The sequence below is a fragment of the Macaca nemestrina genome, chromosome 14 (assembly GCF_043159975.1).
Source record: "Macaca nemestrina isolate mMacNem1 chromosome 14, mMacNem.hap1, whole genome shotgun sequence".
NCBI lineage: Eukaryota > Metazoa > Chordata > Mammalia > Primates > Cercopithecidae > Macaca > Macaca nemestrina.
The window spans coordinates 77980849-77990656 of NC_092138.1; the positions used below are offsets into that span (position 1 = coordinate 77980849).

Genomic DNA, 9808 nt, shown 5'->3' on the forward strand with positions numbered 1-9808 from the left:
AGTCAGCAGTTTGCAGAAAAATTGAGTTTTGATGGTGTCATTCACATCCTGAATCTAGCTGTGCCTGAAGGTAATGCTCTGCCTGGGCTATTTTGTCTAAAATAGTTACATTAAATGACAGTTGTACCTGATTCACCTTCTGCCGGACTGCTGTGAGGATGAGGTGAGAAATTTCCGTGTAGAATACTTAGCCCTGTGCCTGTGCACAAGCGCCCAACAAAAGGCAGCTATTATTCACTAATGACAAGTAACCATGATTGTTGCTGTTGCCATTGTTGTTGCTGTTGCCATTGTTGTTGTTGCCATTGTTGTTGTTGTGGCTGTGCCTGGGTATAGCCTGGCTTGCAGTTGTGGCCCAGGCCGACTTCCAGCTGCAGAGATCTGGGGCGGCCCAAGGAGGGGCTCCCCAGGCCTGGGTTTGTTTGGAAGCTGCGTCTTGGTGTGGGCTCCCAGTGGCAACCCTGCGTGGATAATGCTGTAATTGCAGCCTTCCCAGCTGTCGGCCATGGAGACAGCCCAGAAAATGAGGTTGGCTCAGTAAATATTGAACCAAATTATGCAAATGAGCTCAAACAAGCGCCTCAGCTGCAGAGACACGGTCTGATTGGTGGGCGCTGGCCCAGCTTGCAGGAGACCCCTCCCCTTCCCCCTGACTGCTCTGTCAGCCTAAAGCAGCCACCTGGGCCTACCAGAGAGGCTGGGTCAGCCCCGGGGCTGGGACAGGTGGCTCTGGGGTCACCCTTGCCTGCTACTGATCTCCATCAGGGATGAGAGGTTGAACAGCTTTGGGGAGCGGGGGTGCTATTCAGTTCCTGCTACATCCTCGTTTCACTCCAAAGGGGCCTGCCTTGGCAAACAAGTCTTTGAGGGCACCAACCTGGCCATGGCGATGACTTCTCTTTGATCACCATGCTGCTGCTGCTGCTGCTGAAGGGTTGGTACTGTGCAGGGACAGACATTGGGATGATGGGATGATTTCTTTTCCCCGGGAGAACAGCATTTCAGTGGCTCTTCCCTATGGGCAAGTCAAGGCCCTAAAAACCCCTGCAGTGATCGGGTCTACTTCAGGGGAACTCAAGGTTCCAGAAGCAGCTTAGGAAGCAGGCAGGGTGTGGGAAAGTAAAACTCTGAAACCCTTTTGTGCTAATGGAAGAATGTCCCTGTGACCTTCTTGGGGACTAAATGTACCTGGGCATATCTGGTGAATGAGTGGGTGTGTCCGTGGACCTCATTTACCAGATATTTGGCTGAAGGAGCAGGGCAAGTTGCAGGTAGAGCCTGGAAGAAGCGGGGAAAGGGAGGGTGGCTGGGGTGGGGGCTGCGACACAGATCCCAGTCCTTCCCCAGGGACTGCACCCTGCAGGCAGGAGCTGAAGATCCTGTATAGGGACATAAGCAGCAGCCCTCCTTTGAGGCCCAGATGCCTGTGAGTGACAAAAAGTGGGGAACCTTCCCCACCCCTGCATGGACAATGGTGAGTTCAAACAGATGAAGATGGCAGGGACAGAGTGCTGCTTTGGAAACTCAAGCATCAGATGTGTCCTGTGTGTCCTGCAAGATGGTCCCGTGGGATGCATGTGGGTGCTCTCAGGGGATACCGACGGCAGTGGCAAAGCATGACCAGTGGCCACATGGGTACCAGACACTACCCAAGGAACTTAAGTGGGAGAATGTGGGAGAGGGATCTGTGAGTCCTCATGAGTCAGCCCTGGGGGCGTCTGTGCAGAATCAACAGTGAGACTTGGAGGTGGGTGGAAAGGCCCCAGCTCCCAGGGCAGCAAGGCATTATATTCCTTTCTCATTTCTGCTGCAACAAATGACCACCAGCTCTGTGACCTAAACCCATGCAAATATGTTATCTTATAGTTCCAGAGGTCAGAAGTCCCACATGGTTCTCCCTGGGCTAAAATCAAGGTGCCAGCAGGGCTGTGTTTCCTTCTGGAGACATTAGGGGAGAATTTGTTTCCTTGCCTTCTCTAGCTTCTAGAGACCACCCACATTCCTTGGCTTGTGGCTGCAGCACTCAGGTCTCTGTTTCCATCATCACATCTCCTTCTTCAACTCTGACACTCCTGTCTCTCCCTTACAAGGACCCTTGTGATGGATTACATCGGGCCTACCTAGATAATCCAGAACAATCTCACTTTAAGGTCCGCTGATTAGCAACCTTAATTCCATCTACCACCTTAATTTCCATTTGCCATGGATTCTAACAGATTCACAGGTTCCAGGGGCTAAGACATGAACATCTTTGGGAGGCCATGATTCTGCCTATCACAGGCATAGACTGAGAAATTAAGTTAATACTGTTCAATGTAACCCCAAGACTAACCACAGGCTGGCAAGGCTTGGAGAAACTAGGTTATGCTTAGAAATATTTTTATTTCCAAGAAAATAAGATAATAAAGATGGTATATTGAGCAAAGCAAGTGCTGTTGACTGTTATATGTGTAAAATTAGAAATTATGGGTACCATGTTATTTTCTAGGTACCATGTCTTGTTCCATGTAAACTTTAGAAATGTTTTCTCCCTGACAGTTTCAGTAAGAAACTTAAAAATTTGTTTTGCTATGCTGCAGACAAGCTAAGAGAAAGCTTTTTGTTTGTTTTCTTGTTTTTTTTTCTTATTTTAGTCCAATCCTTTATCCCAATAATCAAACCTTTTCAGGTTTTACAATTGAGTGTTCCTAAGCATTTCTGCTTTCTTTTTTTCTTTTTTTGTGACACAGTCTCACTTCGTCGCCCAGGCTGGAGTGCACTGGTGAGATCTTGGTTCACTGCAACCTCCACCTCCCAGGTTCAGGTGATTCTTCTGCCTCAGCCTCCCGAGTAGCTGGGACTACAAGCACACACCACCACACCCGGCTGATTTTTGTATTTTTAGTAGAGACGGGGTTTCACCATGTTGGCCAGGCTGGTCTCGAACAGCTGGCCTCAAGTGATCTGCCCGCCTTGGTCTCCCAAAATGCTGGGACTGCAGGCGTGAGCCCCTGTGACTGGCCAAGCGTTTCTACTTTCAAATCCATAAGAGATCATCTTTTCTAAAATTATCCCAGCAGTGGGAAGGGTAGACTGTCAATCTAGGGGAGCCAGAATTAACCGTAAGAAACACTTGCAACTGGGAAGAGAAACAAATGAGTTCATCCAACAACAAAAATGCTATTCTTGCTGCTAATCTGTTGTAAGGAAGCTGGTGGCACTGAGGAGATCCTGTATTCTTTCCATTTGACCTAAAATAGCCTCAGCCTAGTTTGATCCCCATCAGGGAGCCCTCTCCTTCCCTCGCCTTCCTCTGCTCCAAGCCACAAGCCAACCTTGTTATCAATTTAACTCTCGGTAAGGGTCTAGTCCTACCTCTTTAGCTCTCTAGGCTTATCTCTCCCCACACCCCCTCAGGCCACCTGGTAGGTCTAACCACAAGGGACCAGTCATCCTTTGGAAAACCCCAGGTACTCTCACACCTGCAGTTCTTTACTCCTGCTGCTGCTCTTGGCCGCCTCCACTTTATTTGTCTCACTTATCATCCTTCAAGCTCAGCTAATATGTCAACCATTCTGTGCAAAGCAGTGCCCCAGACTCAAAGATCTGAAATTGTAGGCCTCCTACTGCCAGAGGCAAGGGAAGAGAACTGGACCTAATAAGTCTTTTAAATATATGGTAAAATAACTTTTTTTTTTTTTTTTTTTTTTTTTTGGAGATGTAGTCTAGCTCTGTGGCCAGGGCTGGAGTGCAGTGGCACCATCTCAGCTCACTGCAACCTCCGCCTCCCGGGTTCAAGTGATTCTCCTGCCTCAGTCTCCTGAGTAACTGTGATACAGGCACCCGCCACCATGCCCAGCTAATTTTTGTATTTTTAGTAGAGACGGGGTTTCACTGTGTTGTCCAGGCTGGTCTTGAACTCCTGACCTCATGATCCACCCGCCTCGGCCTCCCGAAGTGCTGGGATTACAAGCGTGAGCCAGCACGCCCAGCCAGTACACAGTAAAATACCTTAAAGATCATAATAGGTAGCTCTTACTGCTCACTTTCAACCTAGCCTTTGTTGAGTGCAGTGTGCTCATGGTCTCATTTTCTCACTGCATGTTGTGATCTCACAGGGACCTTATGAGTCAAATCTCATCATCAGCTCCACTCTGTAGCTAGCCATACTTCAGAGAGATTGAGAACATGCCCAAAATTAAAAAGCTGGCAAGTACCAAAGCCAGGCCTTGCAGGCAGCCTGCTGATCCTCAAGTCCATGACTTTAACCTCTGTACAATCTTCATCGGATGATGAAGGCGTGAAAGCCCGGGTGATCTTTCTCAATTGAGCGCTGGGAGATTCTTAATGAGGGACATCAGGAAACGCTTCCTGGCAGGGGTGGCAAAAGAGATGCAGGTCAGGATGAGCACAATGGCTCACAACTGTAATCCCAACACTTTGAGAGGCCAAGGCAAAAGGATCACTTGACCTCAGGAGACTGAGACCAGCCTGGGGCTAACATAGTGAGACCCCATCTCTACAAAATAAAAAAGATAGGCGGAGCACAGTGGGCTGTAATCCCAGCATTTTGGGAGGCTGAGGTAGGCGGATCACTTGAGTTCAGGAGTTTGAGACCAGCCTGGCCAACATGCTAAAACGCTGTCTCTACTACAAATATAAAAATTAGCCAGGCATGGTGGTGGGTGCCTGTAATCCCAGCTATTCAGGAGGCTGAGGCATGAGAATCGCTTGAACCCAAGAGGCAAAGGTTACAGTGAGCTGAGATCATGCCACTGCACTCCAGCCTGGGTGATGAAGTGAGACTGTGTCTCAAAAAAAATAAATAAATAAAAATAATATAAAATAGCCAGGCATGGATGCATGCCCCTGTTGTCCTTAGCTACTTGAGAGGCTGAGGTGGGAGAATTGCTTGAGCCCAGTAGGTCTGCAGTGAGCCATGATTGCACCACTGCTCTCCAGCCTGAGTGACAGAATGAGATAGTGTCTCAAAATAAGAGAGAGAGAGAGAAAGAGATGCAGAAACAGATGGCCTCTGTCTTACAGGCCCTGGAGGCAAGACACTGGGCAGACAGAGGGAAGCCACACAAAGAAGTCCAGCTGCACAGGCTCCAGGAGTGCTCCCAGATGCTGCAAGAATGCAGGCAGGGAGGGGACTGAAAAGTGGGATGGCCCTTGGCTTGGTCACATCCTGCTGCTGAGGGAATCAGGTGTGTTCTGCGGTAAGATTTAAAAAACAAAATGAGCCTGGGGAGAAAAATCCAGGCTTGCTGAACTAATAAATCAGTGGGACAGATGAACGCTTGCTCTAGTGAGGCATTTATGATTGGCTGCCTTTCATTGAGCCACATGGCGAGCTCATTCGGTGAGCAGAAAGCCTGGCACAGTGGGCCTGCGATCTGGCAGATTGGGGGGTCCAGTCCAGGCTGTGCTAATCTCTTTATCTTTCTGAGTCTCGGCTTCCTTATTTGTAGTACAGGGGTGCTATATATTATACTTACTTTACTGTGGTAGAAGAGTCACTGAAATAAAGAAAATAAAAATTGCCTATAATTCACAAAGTTCCTACACAAGAAACCAATAGTAGTATTCTTTTAGACGGAGGGGAACGGGGTGGCTGGGAGACAGGAATGAGAGGGAGACTTTACAGTGTGTATCTTTTTAGATGTTTTGCTATTTTGAACCACAAGAATAAATTATTCATTGAAAAAAACTTAGAAAAAAAAATAAAGGCAATAATAAGGTCAGAACTAATAATGCAAACAATCGTCATTATCACCATTATTATGGTCAAAATCATCAACATCATCATTATTTCATTTATTTATTTTTTTCGAGACGGAGTCTCGCTCTGTTGCCCAGCCTGGAGTGCAGTGGTGCGATCTCGGCTTAGTGCAACCTCTGCCCCCCAGGTTCAAGTGATTCTCCTGTTTCAACCTCCCAAGCAGCTGGGATAACAGGCATGTGCCACCGTGCCCAGCCCATTATTTAAAAGGTTATTTCCGCATAATCTTCCCAGTTTACTCTCACCAGTTAGTAAGGAAATTAAGAAACTGGTCATTGCCTCCAAAGTTCCTGGTCTAGCACCGTACCATGCTGTCATATTCAGTGCATATTCGGTGGCCTTCTGCCTCTGCAAGGATCAGAGGCCTTGGAGGTAGTGGGGTGGGGAGCTTTCAACCTAGCATAACCTACCATGGAATATTAAGCAGCCATTTAAGAAGAGATGGAGCCCTTCTAGGTGACCCGGAGGAATTTCTGGGAGTTGTTGCTGATGGAAAAAAGCAAGACGCAAGGAAATGGGTGATCTCATTTTATAAAACAAAGACCAGTATAGCATCCAGCTACAGAAAACAAACACTCTGGGTTTGTATGTGTATGGAGAGAAGGAAGGACATGTTCAGAATGTGAACAAAGATTGTCTGGGGGGTCTGGATGAGATAGGGAGCTGGTGTCAGGGGATAGCGGTGGATAGTGTTGATGATTTAAAAAGTTGGGCACCTTCTCATTTATGATCATTTACATATACTGTGTATGAGTGTGCGTGGCTGTGTGAAGAGGTGCAAAGAAATCTGATAGACGACCATCCTGGCCAACAAAGTGAAACCCCATCTCTACTAAAAATACAAAAATTAGCCGGGCATGGTGGTACACACCTGTAATCCTAGTTACTCAGGAGGCTGAGGCAGGAGAATCACTTGAACCCAGGAGGTGGAGGTTGCGGTGAGCCAAGATCATGCCACTGCACTCCAGCCTGGTGACAGAGCAAGACTCTGTCTCAAAGAAAAAAAAAAAAAGAAAGAAAGAAAAAGAAAAAGAAAAGAAAAGAAAAGGAAAAAAAAGAACTGTGATAGGCAATATTCGTAGTAGTTCTCTCAGGGTAGTGAGATTCTAGGTGACTTTTTTTTTGGTCCAGATATTTATATAAATAGTTCTGATTACCAGAAGTCAACATGTATTATTTATGTAATCAGAAAAATCTACTTCTAAGGTGAATGATAATTAAAACAAACAAAATGACTGATAGGTGTCACTCTATCAGTCATTAGCTGGAGTTACAAATGAGGTAGGACTTCTTTTAAAATTCAAATGGGGCTGGGCGCAGTGGCTCACGCCTATAATCCTAGCACTTTGGGAGGCTGAGGCGGGTGGATCACCTGAGGTCAAGAGTTTGAGACCAGCCTGGGCAACATGGTGAAACCCCATCTCTACTAAAAATACAAAAATTAGCCAGGTGTGGTGGCATGCCTGTAACCCCAGCTACTCCAGAGGCTGAGGCAGGAGAATCACTTGAACGTGAGAGGCAGAGGTTGAGGTGAGCAGAGATCATGCCATTCCACTCCAGCCAGCCTGGGCAACAGAGTGAGACTCCATCTCAGAAAAAGAAAAAAAAAAAAATCGAATGGGATAATTCTAAGACTGCTGACAAAGAGGGGACATCTTTTGCCCCTCCCTGGTTCTTCTTACTCTGCTAAATCCAGTAATCCCAGAGGTGCAGTTTTGACCCCAGCCGTGGCCCTGGGGTATTCTGCAGCCACCTGCTGGGGGGCAGAGCCACCTGGGCCACCTCAGCTGCTTGTTGACTCCAGGGAAGGCTGGCTGCCCGTGGTGGCTGCCACGCCACCACCATCTCTGGCCTGCCTGCCGTCACTCTCCCTTGCTCAATCCCAGGGCCAACTTGAAGCCCTCAGTAAAACTGGAGCCCAGCGCTACAGCTGATTGTCGCCACTAATGCTCATCCCCTGGGTGGTTCCTCAGCACAGGATGCTGTTCTCTCAACAGTGCCACCCTGGGGGAGTGGGAAAGGGGACCCACTGCAAAAACCAGCTGCCAGTGGTTTCCCTACAGCAGGTACAGTGCTTTAGGGACAGGCTATTTCAACTTGCGAGCACGTGCGCGTGTGCACACACACACACACACGCACACACAGAGCTACTTTCCACCAGGCAACCCCATGGTCTCAGAAGGACTGGGTCCAGAGCACAGTGATCCTACAGCCAGCCCACTCCTACCACCTGGGTGAAGGAGTGCCCAGTGTCAGCCCTAGTATCTTTGTTGCTCAATGGTGAACCTTGAATCACCCTCAGACTTACAGCCCTAGAGGCTGGGGATCCCACTGAATCCGGCAAAGCCACAGTTATGTGGGGAGAAGAGGTTGGGAGCATTGTCAGGGAAAATGCCAGTGGTCTCTCTCCTGACACAGAGGGAAGGGGACTCCACTCTACTCCCTGGAAACAATGTCCTTTCTCTCTCCTATTTTTTTAAAATTTTAATTAATTTTTTTTTTCTTTTGAGAGGGAGTCTCACTCTGTCGTCCAGGCTGGAGTGCAGTGGCATGATCTCAGTTCACTGCAACCTCTGCCTCCCCCGTTCAAGTGATTCTCCTGTGTCAGCCTCCGAGTAGCTGGGATTACTGGCACACGCCACCACAGCTGGCTAATTTTTTTTTTTTTTTTTTTTTTTTTTTTTTTTTGTATTTTAGTAGAGATGGGGTTTCAATATGTTGGCCAGGCTGGTCTTGAACTCCTGACCTCAGGTGATCCACCTTGCTCAGCCTCTCAAGGTGCTGGGATGGCAGGAGTGAGCCACTGTGCCCGGCCTCTCTCTCCTCCTCTTTACTTGTCCTCACGGTAGGTTGTCACTCAGGCCAGAATGCAGCTGTTCATCCAGGTGGGCTCACTTTATTCTTCCAGACTGCATCAGGATTTGTATGCTCCTTCTTGGGGCTCCCAGCCAGCCCTGCATGGGAGGCCAGAGTGGGTTAGGATTAGCGTTAGGGTTGCAATTAGGGTCATGATCAGGGTTAGGGTGTACTTTGGTGGGTGGGGGGAAACAGGCAGGTCCACATTGCATTTTTCAGTCCAGCTCACCTTGAAAACCTGGTGCTTTTTGACCTTGTGTCTATTTGTCAAGTGGCTCAGATCTCAGGGAGCAAAGCCATGTGATTAATTAACCAAAACCCTCCCGTACCACTCATCATCAGTGCTTGACAACTTCCACCATGAGAATTGACCTCCTGGTCTCATCACACTGCACCAGCCAGGTCCCCAGAGGAAGCCTCGGTCTGGTCCATTTCCAAGGGCCCCCTCATTTCTGCTCCAGGATGGTAGGCAGCGGGGGTACCCACTGTTTTGCCACTGTATCACCATAGAGAGTGAGGAAAATCAAGGACTGTGACAGTCGACATTTCTCAAGGTCTTTGTTGTTTAGTCACATTCTGGTTGAATGAATGAACAAACTGATCTTTAGTCAGCTGGTTGTGCTACCATTTTAGAGAAGGAAGTACTTTACTTACGCTGCCTGATGGATCTTCACAGTAGCCCTATGAGTAGGCACCATTCTTCCCCTATTAGAAGGGATGAAATGAAGTGTCTGAGAGGTGAGATGCCTGGGTGAGTGGCAGAGTCTTGGCCGGAGTCTCTCTGATGCCAGAGTTCCTGCTCCCTGAACTCCTGCAGAGTGACTGAGGAGGGAGGCTGAGCTAGCTGACTTGAGGCTGACATGCTCTGAGAGTCAAGTTTATAGGTGGGACATCATCAGTCTGTGGATGCCTATGAGGTCACAGTAGGCTGACTCACTGTGACAATAGACATATATAGATATATTTCTATTTATTTAGCCCGGTTTCTGGCACAGAGCTTCTAATATTCTTGTCATTTCCTGAATGGTAGTGGTGCTAGGAGCATTGTTTGTTCTAATATTTGGTCTTTGACCCCAGTTCCTGACACAGAGTTCCTAAGTCCCTTGGAATTTCCTGGGTGATAAGAGCATCTTTTGTCCTAATGAGGTGGCTCTTGGTAAGCCCCTGAACAATGTTAGGGTGGGAGCT

General features: G+C 48.0%; 1 long non-coding RNA gene across 1 annotated transcript; it reads right to left on the minus strand.

The window, feature by feature from the left end:
* Positions 1–5486: 5486 nt before the first annotated feature.
* Positions 5487–9506, minus strand: LOC139358322 (uncharacterized). The gene is made up of 5 exons (XR_011613090.1): positions 9275–9506; positions 8511–8718; positions 6636–6752; positions 6175–6250; positions 5487–5501 (listed from the first exon to the last, which is right to left on the minus strand). It is a non-coding gene; the product is annotated as an uncharacterized lncRNA (long non-coding RNA).
* Positions 9507–9808: the final 302 nt, after the last annotated feature.